This window comes from Halichondria panicea, chromosome 6 (assembly GCF_963675165.1).
Source record: "Halichondria panicea chromosome 6, odHalPani1.1, whole genome shotgun sequence".
Classification (NCBI taxonomy): domain Eukaryota; kingdom Metazoa; phylum Porifera; class Demospongiae; order Suberitida; family Halichondriidae; genus Halichondria; species Halichondria panicea.
In genome coordinates, this window is record NC_087382.1 from 1,139,412 (window position 1) to 1,157,001 (window position 17,590).

The following is a 17,590-nucleotide window of genomic DNA, read 5'->3' on the forward strand; positions in this document are numbered from 1 at the left end:
TTTTTACTGGTGGAGTGATGACCAATCCCTATATATATTTATTATACATCCATTTTAGAATGTGGGGCACATAATCATGATGATTTGTGATGAATTGATGTTCCTAATACATGCAGTGTTGAGCACAGGTACACACAGTCCATCCATGCGTAGTAACATGCACGGACCGTACTGGTGACTGCATGGAATGATGTGGTGGATGGAAGCTGATAGGTGGATCTGGAACACAATCTATTATTTAATATACTATGTATTGTACATGTTCATGACGTTGTAACGGATTGGAGTTATGCTCTCGTCTGATTTCTTGTTCCCACGCTTTTTTGTGGTTCCCCTGGCCAATCCTAGCAATTTTTCACATTGCAAATGTTTTTCTAGTCGGATTCCCTTTCTTTTTCAGTACAGTTTACGTATCATGACATGCATAAGTGGAACGTCAAGAGGCAGTACAAGAAGAGAAGACAGGACTAATCAGATATCTTCTCAAATATCTCTGGACTAATAATTATAGTATAATGAGTAATAATTTATTACTTGATAATTATGTTGAATTTGCGAATCAGTATTAAATGACAGCCATTTTAAGAGCATGATATCTAGCCAGTGCATATAGCATGCCTGTCAGAGAAAGGGAGCTAGAGCTGAACAGTGTGAAGAAAAGGAACACCTCAGGCTCTGGAAAAGCACTGCTGCACTGATTTTAGGCGCACGGTTTATTAGCCACGCCTATCTATTATTATTGGCCACAACGCAATTGCTGAGTCATTAAAGATGGCGGAATTGTCTAGGTAAGAGAAATAGAGACTGAGAGGTCATCTGCCTCGTGGAAGCAATCGCAAATCTGAAGAAGCGCTTTGTAATCCAGGTTGTAGTCGTTTGGAAACCCTGTGCAGAATGTCCTGGAGATGGCTGTACTTGGAGTAAATGCTGGGCAAGAAACTTACTTACTTACTTACTCACTTACTTACTTAGTCAGTCAGACAAAGAGCGGTGAAACGTCGAAATAGTGCAATTTTTAAAATGAAAATATTCATTCATTAAAATGTTTATGGATTATGAAATGAGAGATACAAAGAGAGAAAAGGCTAAATAAACTATCTGTTCAGCCAGTTTCTTGATGTGGCCTTTCCCTGCAGAGATAGAACAGTTTGAACATGAGTCAAAATAATTGAAATATTGCTAAACACGGGCAAACCCACTGCCAATCCTATGTAAAACCTACTGGTTTTACTAATACTCAGCAATGCAGAGAAAACGTCGTCCCCTCAGCTTCCTTTGACAAGAAGTCAGTTATGACGTCCCCATTGGGGCATTCTGCAATGGCAAGAAAGTCTTTTGCACAACCGTGGTAAGGATCCATGAGAACTGTAGTAGATACAGTTCCAGAGCAGCTGGTCCTTCCATTACACAACTTCCTGACCCAGTTAGTGCTAACGTATTGATCTAAGTACTCGAGCTCGTACTGAACACAGGATAAACCATAATAGGCAAACTGGACGGTCATACCTACACAAGATCAAGCGGAGGAAAAATTATTATGTATATGCCATCGCTATACTTTGATCAAACAATTAGATTTTAGGACACAGAACCATTAGAGTTTAGCATGCACTACATATAGAGGTAAACTGAATTATTATATAATTATGCTTGTTTATCCTATTGTATATATTGTTCACAAAAATAAATGATATGTATGACATTCATACCGTTTCCATTGACATGAGCAGCTGGGCCATTTTGTTGTAGCAGGGCATTCTTTAGCTGATAATAGTGTTGCTGACGAGCTGTAGAATAAAATAATCATGCCAAATAATTATGTGAATTAATGGTGCATGTCACCTTCTTGTGCATGGTGGTGTTGGTGCATGGAAGGTACTTACCTGGGCCATCTTTTTGTTCAGCCATAGCATGCATATGCTTATCGGCCTGTTTAACATCTTTTTGCAGCTGGGCAAGTATCTCCTGATAATAATAACGATTAGAAGCAGAAGAGGCCAGAGCCAGGAGAGATAGCAGAGCCACAGTGGCAATCACTGAAATCTTCATGATGATATATCCAAAGAAAATCTTTAACAACTTGAGAGTAATTGCAGTGAACGCATGCATGCATGGTCATAAGAAAATGTGATTCTTTATATACATGCAGTATACAGACTGTATGCTTCCAGGTACAGGCTACATGCTTCCAGACAATCCTGTATAATTGCAATTGTGAATCCATTCGATGTTGCTATCATGCAGCCACGAAGCTTTAAGGTGCATCCATGTATGAAATTGGATCTCATCCTTCCATGAATTTATGAAGGGATAACATAAGCATGCATGCACGCTGTCAGTGTTATTACTCTACCCCGGAATGATTGTAAAGTGAAGCTACCGCTAATGGACAATTCTGTAGCGTGATACACTGTGACAGTAAAAACACATTCGTTACAGTAACATAAAACATGTTAAGCATTTTTTGAAATAGCATACATTTCTGTCATTTTAACACTAAAATACGATGATGCATCTCATAATTATTATAACATAATTATGTTTTTTTGCTGTGTAGCAACATTGAATAGATTCCCAATTACAGAATTGTCCATTAGCGGTAGCTTGACTTTACAATCATCCTGGGGTAGAGTATAATAACACTGACAGTGTGCATGCATGCATGCTTATGCTATCCCTTTATAAATTCATGGAAGGATGAGATCCAATTTCATACATGGATGCACCTTAAAGCTTCGTGGCTGCATGATAGCAACATTGAATGGATTCCGCCATGAAGCTTTAAGGTGTATCCATGTATGAAATTGGATCTCATCCTTCCATGAATTATTTTATGAAGGGATAGCATTAGTTGGGCGGAGCCCGACCGTCCCTGACGGGAGGTCGGGGGACATGCTTATATAGGATTTGTACTTGTGTGTTATGTAATACTGCTTGGAGCATCATGAATATAATCATTTTAAGTGGGTGTTAAACGCAATATGCACCGCACTGCACCACACTGGCTGGCACTGAACAACATGACTTTGCTACTAAATAAATAAAGTACTGAGCAAGAATGGCCCAAGTGCTACAATGTTTTGGATGTGGGGATGAGCTATCAAGGCCTGGTAACAGGAGAGCTCTTGATGGTCCAGCTGGAAAGGAAGTGTTGGACCTGTGGACAATGCTACTGGAGAATGAGGAAGAACAGATGTGTGCTGATGTCGACATTAACAGTATTGTAAATGGCAGTGATAAAAACAGATTGCCCAAAATGTGCAGGAAATGTTTCGGTAGATATAGCAGCTTTCTTGAAGCACAGGTAATAATGAAAATAAAATTTGTAATTAGCTGAAAGAAGTAACTAAGTCTTAGGTCACACTGTCCACATAAACATGACTTAGAACAAGCACAAGCAATTGAAACCGAGATCAACATGTTTGTAATTGTCAATATTTCGGAAAAGACTATCCCTTCTACAATCTGTAGTGTTGAAGTTTGAAGCATATTCTTTAATCTCATTATCAACTTGATGGTAAATTCTTGCCTTCAAAAGGGTTACACGTGATGGTTTACCATCTCGACCTGCTCTACCAGTCTCTTGTACATAGCTACTGATATCGTCTGACAGGCCAACATGAATGATTTACCGAATGTTGGGACAATCAACACCCATACCAAATTCCATAGTAGCTACAACAATGCGAAGATTGCCATCACCCTTAAATAAACGAATGATTTCAGATTTATGGGCTGGATCAGTGACACTTGTAAACATGTCCACGAGGCGAAATTCAGGAAGATCAGGTGCATCATCAGGATTTGTGAATGCAGCTCCAAGGTAATCCTTAAAGAAGAGGTACATGTCACCACACACCAAAAGAACGTCCATATATGATTGTTGTGGGAAACTTGTTTCTCTCGATTACCAATTTCTGGGCCAAGTTTTGGAATGTCTCTGGTATACTTTTGAACAATCCAACAGCATAAATCAAATTTGGGATTACTGGGACTCTCGTAATGACAAATGGGTTTCTTAGGCCAACAATACGAGAAATGAATGAAATGTCACTTCGGGTAGCTGTTGCTGTTAGCGCCATCACATGAACTGATGTTGGAATGAGGCTGCGCACTTCTCTAATTCTCAACAGCATTTGCCTGAAAGTCTCACCCCTGCAATAATATTATTGGTACACATGTTAATAATAAACGATGAGTCAAATACATACCATTTCTTCACACAATGAGCTTCATCGATTATCAAAGCCTTGAGTCTATTAGCATACACATCTCCCCCCAGAAGTCTTCTCCAATGCTTCTTGCTGATGATCATTTCAGGTGTAAAGAATACTAGCTGATACTTTCCGTGGAAGATCGCATCCATTGTAGCTGCATCAGACATCTCGCCCGAGACATATGTGCTAGAGATGCCTTTAGAACAATAGATGGCTACCTATATAATAATAGAATAAAAGCATCCAGCTTAGAATGATCTAGTTATGTGTAAACAGCTCATATGCACATGTACGTATAATTATATGTATGTTCTATCTAGCCTTACATACCTGATCATGAATGATGGCCAGCAGAGGACTGGAGTAACTACTACTACTACAATAGAATGACCTTTCTCCTTCTCCAATATTTTGTCAAATGCTGCAGGCAAACAAGCATAGCAAAGGCTCTTTCCAAATCCAGTAGGCAATACAGCAAAGACATCTCTGTCTCTCAGAAAAGAAGTGACTACTTCCAAGCTGGTTAGCAGCTTCTGTAGCTGTGACAACTTGTGTAACTTTCTCCATTTTGCTCAAGGCAGCTCCGCCCAGCTGCACACCCACCTAGCTAAGTGGGTGTTAACCAACCACTTGCAATACTGCAATCTGATTGGGCTGCACTCCTCAGTGCAGCAGTACAAATCCTATATAAGCGTGTCACCCGGCCACCCGTTGGGAACGGGTGCCGGGCTCCGCCCAGCTAGGATAGCATAAGCATGCATGCACGCTGTCAGTGCTATTACTCTACCCCAGGATGATTGTAAAGTGAAGCTTCCGCTAATGGACGATTCTGTAATTAGGAATCCATTCAATGTTGCTATTATGCAGCCATGCACGCGAAGCTTCAAGATCCATGTATATGAAATTGGATCTCATCCTTCCATAAATTTATGAAGGTATAAATCCATAAGCATGTGTGAATGCCATCAGTGTTATTACTCTACCCTGGGATGGTTGTAATCCCAGTTTTTGTTCGCGTTAACTGCTCTGCTCTCAAAAAACACGAAATTTGCACCTTATATACGGTATATGCTGTGTCAGGTTTGCACAATACCCATGCAGGAACAATAATACACACACACACACACAGAGAGAGTGATGGACAATGTGTTGAGTGAACCAGCTCACAATATACAAGGCCCTGCATGTGTGTGTAGTCCATTATACCACCCCATGCATGCATGCATATATAATTATGGTGAGCCTTTTGTTTCAAAATGGCGATACAAAATATCATGTGTTGGTCAATGTCCCAAACTGGAAGAATAAATCGACTCGATGACGGTGTTTTATCAACTCGACTTCATCTGGTAGGGACCGACTCGATCAATCTGGTGGTAGGATTAGCCTCGATTCTATGGTGTGTAATCAATGACAAAATTAGCCAGTGTAATTTGTATGGGGCAGTACCAAAACTAAACCCTAAATGTTGGCAGTGCAGAGTGACCCTCAGAGAGTGACCCACAGAAATTAATACCTCAGAAACCATGCCCACACAAGGAAATCATGCCCACACAGGAAATCATTCCCACACAAGGAAATCCTGCCCACACAAGGAAACAATATATACCCTCAGAAAATAATACCCATGCCACACGTACGCATGCACAAAAGGAATAATTTTATTAGAAAATCATACATTACAATGATATTATTTATAAGGTTCCCTTTTTGTGGGGGTCACTCTAGACTGAAGGTATCACTTTCTGCACTGTCAACATTTTGGGGTTTAGGCCTTACAATTTACATTGGCTAATGTTGTCATCGATTCCAGGCCACTGGAAAGAAGAAAGCGACTTTCAACTATGGCTGAGTAGTCAGACAAGGCACAGAGCTAGAGACGCTTACCGCCACGATGAACCGCGCACGCGGATGTTTTGTTAACCGTGCGCGCTTAATTCTAAACTCTCGCGGTTAAACAAAGAGCCGCCACCAAAATTTGAGATCAGTTTGCACAAGGTCAAAGGTCAATAAATCATATCTGAATTCAAATTAACTCAAGGTATTCCTTGGCTATCGATGCAGACTGTAGGACATGATTGCTTGACCTTTGACTTTGTGCAGACTAATGAGATTGGAGGTTCTTTGTTTAACCGCGCGCGCTGTGTGTGCATGTCTCCTACCGCGCGCGGACATCAGGACAACCGCGCTCACTTAATGTCGCGAGCGTTTATAGAATTAAACGCGCCCGGTTAATAAAAGCACATGACCTTAGGCTATTAATAGTAGTCTTACAGTACAGTAACACAATTATTATAGAGCGCATTGGCTATATATAATTACAAGTTTGTAGACAAAATACCGGAATTAAGATTATCAGTGTAATAATTTGCACTATAGTATTCTAATGAACCCGGTATTGACGGATTGTTGTGGACAAGATTTTTGCAAGAGCTGTCTAACAAAATGGCTATATAGCTATATACAGGGAAAGAAAACAAGCCCCATGCACATTGTCGAGAGGCTAATTCAATAATATGAAAGATACAAGTCTAGTATACACTGGGTCAATGCAATCAACATCTCGAGAAATACTTGTTTGTAGAGATATCGTGCACTAGGAAATGTGAAGGAAGAAAACTACTAAAAGAGCTCAACAATCACGAGCCCAAACCGTCTGAGTATTGCAAAGAATTGGGGATGCACTAAAAAAGAATGGCCAAAAGTCATTTCGACGAATGTCTATAGATTTTCCAAGTTCTTGCCTTAAATTGGCAATAATTGTGGGCATGAAAAACTACAGTGCTGAAAATTAGCAGGTCACCAGAAGGTCTGGAATAGATCCTATAGCGCATAGGTGCCAACTGTCCCAAATTGGCCGGGACTGTCCCAGATTTAGCACCCCTGTCCCTTGTTTCTTGTCGCTTCCTCTCTCTCTCTCCATCTCATCTTGCAGTCCGCATGCAGTCGAGCAGCTTCCTCCTCTCGTCATTTACGCTCTTTCTCCTAGGGTGGGTGGGGTGGTGGGTGGGGGGTATATGTAACCATTGTTCCGAAAGGAAACTGCTGTTCACCTCAGATATCCCGGATTTTCAAGGTTGCTGCTCCTGAGCTGGGTTATACTAAGCTTCGATAAAGCTTAATAAGCCTGGAAAAGCTTAGAACCACTGTGGCTACTATCCAAGAAAATGGACATACACGATGCTACCAGAGTTGGTGTACCAGACCCTTCATCACACTATAATTATCATTGTATCTTGAGCTAGAATCTTAAATATAAACAGCTAGCTTTACACAAGAAATTAACTTACAAATAGCTAAAGTCTACTTGTTGAAGTTGACCTTCATGATGTTGTTATAATACTTCACACAAAATTATACCATTGGATTCCTTATAATCATCGTAACATAACATTATTATTAATAGAATGGGAGAGAAAAGCTCCAGCTTCTTCTTTTGGCTTTATTCGAGACTAGTATAGGGATTTTGGTCTGACAGAGGATGTGTATGGCTATATATGGATAACGTGATTTGGAGGGAGTCAAGCTGCCGTACAAATGGCTGGCAGTGGAGAGTCTAAACGATGCTATGATACGACCGACGTGGTACATTGCTATATGATGTTGAATAATTAATTTGTATATTGAATTTTATTACTGTTCAATAATAATTATTGTTATTAACCCTTTCCTTGCTGAAGCCGTCTTTTTCCGGCCGCACTACTCAAAAATTGCTGTCCACGCTGTGTTGGAGCTATGCACACGCTGTAGGTACCAGCACATGCGCATGTAGGACTAGCCTTGTTCCCAGGTACGAGGCTAATGTAGGACTAGGCTCGATTCAAGGCCTCAATTCAAGGCCGATGAAAATACGGCCTGGTACCTATTGCAAGGGTGATAGTGCGTATGCGTTAGTTTATTCACCAGAATCTGGGGAATCCCCTTTTTCTTCTATTTTCTACTATGTACATCAGCTTAGCTCTCTGTTGCGTTGTTCCAGAAGGCTTTCACACTAGTCTGAAGCCAGAAAAGAGGCTCTCATCTACATCTATATATGACGGCTGTATGGTCAGGATGTTGACGTCTTAGCTTGGATGTGTACAGTCTATGGGAAGTGTATGGCAGGGGCGGATCCAGGAAAAATGAAAGGGGGGGGGCTAGTATATAGAAGTACGAGGGTGGGTACGGGAGGGGGAGAAATTTTTTTGCTTTTTACAATTTGCTCACAATTTGACCTTTGAACTTTTATATTAATGAGTGAATACTGAATACGAGCTAGCTAGCCTATAGATCCTTAATTTATACTCTTAGTAGCTAGACCTGGCTGTTGTCTAGCATCTCTTAAGTCAGTGCATGAGTGTACATGCAGATGCATAAGTAACAAGGTTGGCGGCAAAATTGTTGTAACCTCAGACTAGCAATACATAGATCGTTTTTTTAAAAGGGAGGGCTTCAGCCCCTCAAAACCACCCCCTGGATCCGCCCCTGATTATGGTGCCTCTTAACTGCTACTTGCGAAGACAACCTGGCTATATAGGACGATCGTAGCCGGAGATGAGAGCCTCTTCTGTCTTTAGACTAGTGTTCAAGCCTTCTACACCAACGCAATAGATTGCATAAGCCACAGCTTCACAGAACTCAGTCATGGAAATAAAGTATTACGGAACATATTCTTAGTAAACGAACTAATTTACGGTATAATTTACTAAGGTTTTACGTTCGTAGTACGATTACCCATAATATTATTCTGAAGCGCATGCGCACTATCACCCTTGCAATAGGTACCAGGCCGTATTTTAATCGGCCTTGAATCGAGGCCAGAGGAGGTTGGACACGCGTCATAATGTTTTACGGAGAAAATGTGTGTGCATGGAGAGATATACGGAAACTTGCAGAGAACATTCAGCCAAGTCAAAAGCCTGCTAGTAGTAAATGATGCTAAAAATACCCAGTGAAACTAGAAACTGAGTAGCATAGTCATACTAGAAGCAATGCGGAGCCAGAAACATATAGATTAATCACAAACATCGAGTCAGTGTTGCTGCACTTGCCTTTGTTTTTTTACTCCTGTCTTGGTGTAGCAGGTATAGCATCATATTGTTAAACTACTACGACTCATTAACTAACAGGAGATATAATACAAGAGCGATAGACAAGCAAGAATGGAAGAGTTAAGTAAAATGCTGACTCAGCAGGATCGAAAGGTTAAGTGTATTTATTGATGACTACGGATGACGCGTGTCTAGCCTCCTCTGAATCGAGGCTAATGTAGGACCAGAAAGCCAGAAATCAGAAAAGGTGGAAGTGAAGGGAAAATGAGTGGACGTAGCAGGGCAATGCATTCCAAAATTAACCCTTGCAGATGTAATAGCTAGCTGGAGCTTAGCCTCGATTCCAGCCGTGAAGAGAAAGGCACGGCCTGGTATACCTTGCGCGAAATAATTGACAGCAATTTCATCATACAAAATTGAAATTGTAAAAAAACTGACCGATCATCAACTAAAACCTGAAATGGAAGTGAACTCAGTACTATGGAAAATGAAATTCTGTATAGAGCAACAATCTGCAGATGTGGTGTTACAATGAACCGACTACGGAGTGACAGAATGGAGCGAGATATCAACCCACGATCACTTTACGTGGACAGTGCATGGGTTGGCTCTAAGAGACTTTGCGTTTCTGACAGTGAAAGAGCACACTTGCAGCTACGAGTGACAAGAGACTTTTTGAGATTTATATGCTTCAAACCAACATTTTTGTATTAGTGTGATTGCTAAAGCCTTAATTGATACGTATGCGTAACTCAATAGAGTATGGTCCATAATTAACTTCCCCAATTTTCTTCAGTATAATTTTTTGCTGATTAACTTCATCACGTGCGTGCTCCAATTAGCGTGAGAGCTCACATCACTAAGGACCTCTGCGGTCTGCTGCTTGGTCTCGTTTGGCCTTCAGATGCCCATGCGCAGGAATGGGTCCTACACTATATCCACAGCTTGCGTCAAACCCGCAGTGAATTGTCTTGTCTATAATAAATTATGTGTCTACATATGCATGTTGCATATTATATACTAGGAAGTGTATACTTGTATAGAAGTGAAGGAAGTCAAAAATGCAGGATGGTTGTCTTGATGTCTCAAACAAGCCTTTTTATAAGCGCCAGAAAAAAATAATTCCAACAACGGTTGGCGCTTTTTTAGGACCTAAAAAATTATGCTGATGATGACGTGGCGCTTAAATTATGGTGGCGTTGTAATTACATCAATTACGGTAATGAAATAAAAAAATTTCATTTATAATTGGATAGGGTCTGGTCCGGCTCTATTTGGATTAGCGAGGTTCCACTGTATTACAAACTTTTTGTATTCTGCTTATAATGTTGAGCAGCTGGGCCATTCTTCAGCTGATAATAGTGTTGCTGACGAGCTGTAGTCAAAGTAATGTATGATTATTCTCATGTCAACTATCAATTTAACATGAACCAACTTAATAATAGTGCTATCAAATTATAATGGTGCCACTTTCATTAATTCTAGTGGTGGTTAGTAACAAGATAATATATAATTAGTGATGTAGTTTGGTGAACACAAACTAATTATCACAGTGCAAGTACATGCAGTAGCACAACACATGCGTGTGTGCAACCAGATCATTGTTGCACTCTGAAGCCATTAGACACATAGTTAAAACACACAATGAGTATTAAAACACACAAAAAAGACAAACAATCCGACGGTTCAAGTAATACCTGAGTCATCTTGTTGCTCCAGCTCCAGGGCATCTATCAGCTGCTGATAATAACCATGGTTATGAGGACTGAGCAGAAGAGGCCAAGGCCACGAGAGATAGCAGAGCCACAGTGGCAATCATTGAAATCTTAATGACGATATCCAGAGAAAATGCTTTAACATGCAACTTAAAGTGATGAACAATTGCAGTCAGTGGTTATGAGTCACTGTCAATGAGAAAATGTCACTAGAATATGCTAATACCAGTAAGCAATGCATGCATGCACTCTTAAGTGGGTACAATAATTATAACGGAACTGTGTGCTATGTCCACTAACATGCATAATAGGCATGCGGCTTGGATTAAAGTGGAAGCTTCAGCTAATGGACATAGAAATTGGATCTAAGGGCTGTGGATGGGGTGAATCCATGCAATGATGTTGCTATACCATGTGCATTCAGCCATGAAATCCATACAAGGCCTGTGCATGGGGTAAATCTATACACGTATACCAGCCATGTGCATGCACTCTAAAGTAGAAGCATCCAATGAATTCCTTGGCTCTAATGGACAATGAAATTGGATCTAGCTGGTTGTGTCTCTGTTCCATTCCATCCGGGCATGTTTCATGGCGACATGCAGAAGTGCGTTCTGAATCGTGAGCTGAAGAACTAAAACTGTTTGATAAGCAGACAAAAACAATGGAGAAACAAAAAAGAGAATAAAAGTGCCAGAAGTTGTACACCCGCACACACATCAATCACTCTACCCTACTGCACGGCACTGCGCACGCACGGGGTAATTATATATAGCTATTATTCAACCTATATAGTTTATAATCATGTTTGTATTTCAGAATTATAGAGTTTAATACTCTTATTACTCTTGATTTACAAAACACCATCTTTGCAAAATTGCAGGGGTGGTAGGTTGACCTTTCTCTGCATGGATTTCTTTTCATGTGTGCATGCTGTCATTAGTTGAGATAGATGGTGCTACATGATAGCCTCCAAGAGGCTCTCAAGGTCTTTACGGTTTTTTATGCAATCTGCAATCAGTTTGTGTAGAAGAAATTCTATATGTGTGCGGTTTGTCTGACAGAATGTGTACTGGTCACCATGCACAGTCAATTTTGTAGGAAGCCTAAGCACACACATGCAGAGGAAGCTAAGCACACACCACATCTATACATGCATGCTTGGTCAGTGACTCATTCACTGTCTGTCTGTGATCTAGCCACATGCAGCACTGTCTGTCTGTGATCTAGCCATGCACATGCACTATTAGCTTCAAATTATGTTTCCACCTGTGCAAACCAGCCACCTCTTTATTACAGCCACTGTTGGTCTGCCCAAGGGTGCAACCATAAAAAGATTCTCAGGAATTATCTGAGCTCACTATAAATATACACAATGATCCTCAGGGAAACTAGTACATCCAACAAGTCAACCATGTCCGGCCTGCATGCAGTACGTGTGTGTATCTATATATACGTACGTGTGTGTGTGTGTGTGTGCATGTGTGTGTGTGTGTGTGTGTGTGTGTGTGTGTGTGTGTGTGTGTGTGTGTGTGTGTGTGTGTGTGTGTGTGTGTGTGTGTGTGTGTGTGTGTGTGTGTGTGTGTGTGTGATGTGTGAGTGTGCGGTGTGTGTGAGTGTGAGGTGGGGACAAAGAATATCGGCACTGGCAAGATCTTAAACGAGAGGTTCAAATAATAAAATCATAGTGCTATGATTGTTACTCAATTAAAGATAACGCTGCATCTACTTTTACATGCAGACTGAGACATTACAATAATTATGTGCATGTGTTTATGTGCGTGTGTCTATACCTGTAATGTGTGTGTGAATGTACTGGATGACAACCAGTTTGTCTTTGTCTAGGTATGTACATAAATAGTAGGGGGCTGTAGGTGGAGGGGGGTATGCACTAGGCTATATAGGACACTGACTATCTAATTCCTGCATGGAGAACAAGGTAGCTGAAGTGTTGTACTCTGTAACTGCTGAGCTGCTTCCTTCCCCCGTTGGTCCTGATGGCGTATGTTAGTATAACACTCTATTGACTCGACCCAATTGACAGTGAAGGTGGTTTCATTCACTCTTACGACTCTCAGACTACCAACTGGACCAGGTTTTGAAGGAAGGATTTATCACATGACATTAAGCGTATATACTATATACATGCAATGTAACATGAGACTGCATGTATTGTATGCATGCACTAGCTCCTGCACTAAATCACTAACATAATATTATAATACTATCTACATATGTTGTAATGACTCTTATTGTGACACATGCATGCATATAATTATACCACATGCACTTTAATTAAAAAATGTCATGAGACATAAACTGTGCATATATAGTCACTGAGAAATGTATTGCATGACTGGTTTTTTAGGGGAGCTCCCTCAATGGGAGTGCATGGAATACGAATACTGGGAATGCCTGTGGGGGTCCGATGATGGGGGGTCGAATCCATCGTTCATGAACAATAATCAAAACTACGTGTTAAAAAAGTAAATAATAGGTCTTAACTACACTGACATGCAATAAACAGTATGGACTTCAAATAAAACTTTGCACTACATGATTCATTCTGTTAATCTAGTATAGTAAATATAGCGGCACTAGGTGAAAAAAACTATATTACTGAGTATATATATATAGCTGTACTTCAATTAGGCTTTCCGTGAACATTTTATATTCTCTAGTAATAGTTTCGTGCCACTTAATTAATTGTTTGCATTTTCAAGCAATCCTGCATTGTACGACTTCTCTGAGCTGAATTCAGATGCAGTCTCATCGACTTTAATGGCTTCATATTGCATGGTGCTATAATTGTGTTTGCTGAATCTAGAGTGACTTGGCTTGAGCTGAACACCACCATGCACTCACCGGATTCTTGCTCTGCAAAAAAATTGAAATTTCACAGTCTGGAATGTACTATAATTATATATAGTTATAAACAGTCTAATTTCAACTATATATACAATCAATGGAAATGAGCATATAATTTTACACTCCCACCTGTCTAGACATACCGGATTGTTTTTCCTGAGGCAGAAGTTGATACAATGCTATCCATTCTCTGCATTGCTTTAGGAAGTTTGTAACCTAAAAATTAGTAGACATAAAAATATGCTAAAAAATGAAACGTGCACCCTTTCACTCCTGAGTACATGGAAGATGAAATCGAACAGGCCTTGCAGTGAGTTAAAGATAGAGAACAACCTAGCCTCAATCCCAGGCCGAGGCTAGAGAACAACCATGCAAACACAATAGTGCTGTTGTTGATTGAGAGTAGACTAAACACCCAAGATAGAAAAAAAAAACAATGCAAACACAACAGTACTGTTATTGATTGAGAGTAGACAAACTCACAAGAATAACTGTAAAGATTCCTTTTTTCCACTTCGTTGCATGCATGGTTAACTTTCTCTGTTTATAGACACTGCGCAAAGCAGCCAAGAGGAAGAATACATTCACCTGTATACATGCAGGTATATAGCTATAGTCATTATATAACTTGATGAGTGTACGTACTCTCAAAAACTGGCTGCTATACAATTATTTGAATATACACTATAATTAATATAGATCTCACTAGCCTCAAGTCCACGCCGATTAAAATACGTATTTTAATCGGCGTGGATTCGAGGCTAAGATCTCACCAGAACATGCAACTATAGTAATAGCATCGGTACAACAACTCTGCGCACTTAAGGCCCGGGTCCAGATTTCAACACCAAAATTGACACTACGTTCATACTGCTGTATTATTTGCAATATACAGTGTATGCTGCATTAAAATGAAGCTCAATGTTTTCTTTTTCCAAAAAACTAATTAGCTTAATTCAATTATGCTAATTAGTCCCATAAATGATGATGACGTCATGCCACTTTCAGAAAGAGAAATGCAAATACAGCGTTGAAGATGCTAAGATCAAGCTTCAAAAACAAGGCTAGATGAACATCTCATAGCTAGGTACTAGTATCCTTGATGGGAAGAGTAGGAGTTATTGTATTCTTGAGATACACAAAATAGCCTACCTCTAGGGTGGCTGTCAGAGCTAAAGAAGCTAGCATAGCTAAGAAAGTTTTGGACATTTTTACTTCCCATCAAGGAAACATAATCATAACAACATAATCTATCTTTTGAGGGCCTAAACAGCTACTCTTACCTTGTTTAAGTCGGCCGTATTTGTTGCCAAAGATAATCTATAATAGTTCTAGCAGCTAGCTAAGGGAGAGGGATGGGAAACGCTACGTAAATAGCATTGACGATCCGCGTTTCGGTCAATGTTTTCTTCTTTATTTCCTCCAACCCATGCTTTTAGCTAGTACTATAGGCTATAAACTAGCTATTGAGCTCCATGTATTAGCAATGACTAGTGGAACAGCCACAACAAGGTAGCAGCAATAGTTAGTGAGACCCTCCAAGCAGTAAAAAGCAGCTTGGACAGGCAAATTCTTGAGAGGAGCTCTGTCTGTACCGTTGAGTATTCCAGTACAGTCACAGACATGATAGAGAATTATAGAAATGTAGCAAAGTTCTGTCGTAAATTACTGTGCCGATACGATGAACCAACTATCAATGAATACAAAGAGACATTTACCTACATTCAATCATTGATGTAACTTTCTAAATGGGTACACAAAAGTCTGCTTTTAAAAACCAGCTTACTAAGACAAAAATGAACATTACTTACCAATCTAAAGCCAAGTGGCTTTGATTTTACTTGCATACAATGCCCAGCTATACTTAAGAAAGAGAGAAAATCATTAATATTTTGGGCTGTAGTCACAGCCTCTCCTTGTAGAAGGTACACAAAGCCACTAGATAGAGCCGAAACGATAATACAACACTCAAAAAACTGCCTTTGAAAGTTTTCAAGCTCTTGGTGAGATACACAACACCTCTATATGATGCACAGTAGGTGTGGATGCTCAGCACAGTACTAAGAGTCTCAGTGGGGAGCTGTGAATGATAGTAATAATATTTCCCGCTGGGTTGGCGGGGTGTCTAGAGCCGAAACGCGGATCAACCTTTTTGGTATTACACAGAAGTGATTGTGCGCACATGCTCCGTTTCCCATCCCTCTCCCTTCTTAAGATCTTATATCTATGGCTAAGCAAATACATTGACTTTACAACGTCATGTGCAATGAATAACATTAATAAACATTATGAATTTCATTAACACTACATGATCTACATAATTATAATGTAGGCAATGAATAAAATTAGTCTTATCAGTGCCTGACCCAGGCCTTAACTGCCCAGAGTTAAGTTCTATAATTATTATATCAACCTAGCTACTCATTCAAGCTACTCTGATTTCCTTCCCCATATGCATGGTTTGACTGCAACTTGATGTGTTGCTTTGCCATCTGGGGTAGGATAAATCAGTATACACAAATCTCTATCAATTTATTTCCTCACTACTTGTCCATAAGCTTTATTAGACTCCACTTGAATGTCCTGTGCTCTTGGTGTCATTGCTAGACCAACTTCCTCGTACACTGGACCAGCTGGGGCTAGTGGAGCTTCATTGCCTGACAGTTGTCTATTTGAGGAGCCAAAGCACAAACGCATGCAAGATATAAAACTCATGGTGCAAGGCAGCTAGCTCAAGTAATTAGCCTCTGATTACTCTCCGCAAAAACATACGACGTTCCCTTGTGGGTTGTTTCTCCATGTAACCAATCCTAGATTACATCATCTATATACCTTTCTAATGACGTCATAGTAGCTGGTACGTAATTATAGTAGTAGGTAACTGGCAGTAGCACTGGTAGCGCTGGTAGCAGCAGTAGCACGCACTGGTAGCAGTAGTAGCATTGGTAGCAGTAGTAGCACTGGTAGCGCTGGTAGCAGCAGTAGCACTAGTAGCACTGGTAGCAGCAGTAGCACTGGTAGCACTGGTAGCAGTAGATCTAGTAGCGCTGGTAGCAGCAGTAGCACTAGTAGCACTGGTAGTAGCAGTAGCACTGGTAGCACTGGTAGCAGCAGTAGCACTGGTAGCAGTAGTAGCATTGGTAGCAGCAGTAGCACTGGTATAGCAGCAGTAGCACTAGTAGCACTGGTAGCAGCAGTAGCACTGGTAGCACTGGTAGCAGCAGTAGCACTGGTAGCAGTAGTAGCACTGGTAGCGCTGGTACTGTAGCACTGGTAGCAGCAGTAGCACTAGTAGCACTGGTAGCAGCAGTAGCACTGGTAGCAGCAGTAGCACTGGTAGAAGTAGTAGCATCGGTAGCAGTAGTAGCACTGGTAGCAGCAGTAGCACTGGTAGCAGCAGTAGCACTGGTAGCAGTAGTAGCATTGGTAGCAGTAGTAGTACTGGTAGCGCTGGTAGCAGCAGTAGCACTGGTAGCACTGGTAGCAGCAGTAGCACTGGTAGCGCTGGTAGCAGCAGTAGCACTGGTAGCACTGGTAGCAGCAGTAGCATTGGTAGCAGTAGTAGCACTGGTAGCGCTGGTAGCAGCAGCACTGGTAGCAGCAGTAGTAGCAGTAGCACTGGTAGCACTGGTAGCAGCAGTAGCACTGGTAGCACTGGTAGCACTGGTAGCACTGGTAGCAGTAGATCTAGTAGCGCTGGTAGCACTGGTAGCATTGGTAGCAGCAGTAGCACTGGTAGCACTGGTAGCGCTGGTAGCAG

At 40.8% G+C, this 17,590-nt stretch overlaps 3 long non-coding RNA genes across 3 annotated transcripts; all 3 read right to left on the bottom strand.

Annotated features, from left to right (window-relative positions):
* Window positions 1-1,012: 1,012 nt before the first annotated feature.
* On the bottom strand, window positions 1,013-2,282 carry LOC135337536 (uncharacterized). Its single transcript, XR_010395164.1, has 3 exons — window positions 1,884-2,282; window positions 1,710-1,787; window positions 1,013-1,506 (listed from the first exon to the last, which is right to left on the bottom strand). It is a non-coding gene; the product is annotated as an uncharacterized LOC135337536 (long non-coding RNA).
* Window positions 2,283-3,221: 939 nt separating this feature from the next.
* On the bottom strand, window positions 3,222-4,959 carry LOC135337980 (uncharacterized). Its single transcript, XR_010395394.1, has 3 exons — window positions 4,548-4,959; window positions 4,212-4,435; window positions 3,222-4,155 (listed from the first exon to the last, which is right to left on the bottom strand). It is a non-coding gene; the product is annotated as an uncharacterized LOC135337980 (long non-coding RNA).
* Window positions 4,960-13,449: 8,490 nt separating this feature from the next.
* Window positions 13,450-16,663, bottom strand: LOC135336922 (uncharacterized). Its single transcript, XR_010394979.1, has 4 exons — window positions 16,375-16,663; window positions 14,314-16,322; window positions 13,974-14,046; window positions 13,450-13,839 (listed from the first exon to the last, which is right to left on the bottom strand). It is a non-coding gene; the product is annotated as an uncharacterized LOC135336922 (long non-coding RNA).
* Between the last annotated feature and the right edge of the window lie 927 nt (window positions 16,664-17,590).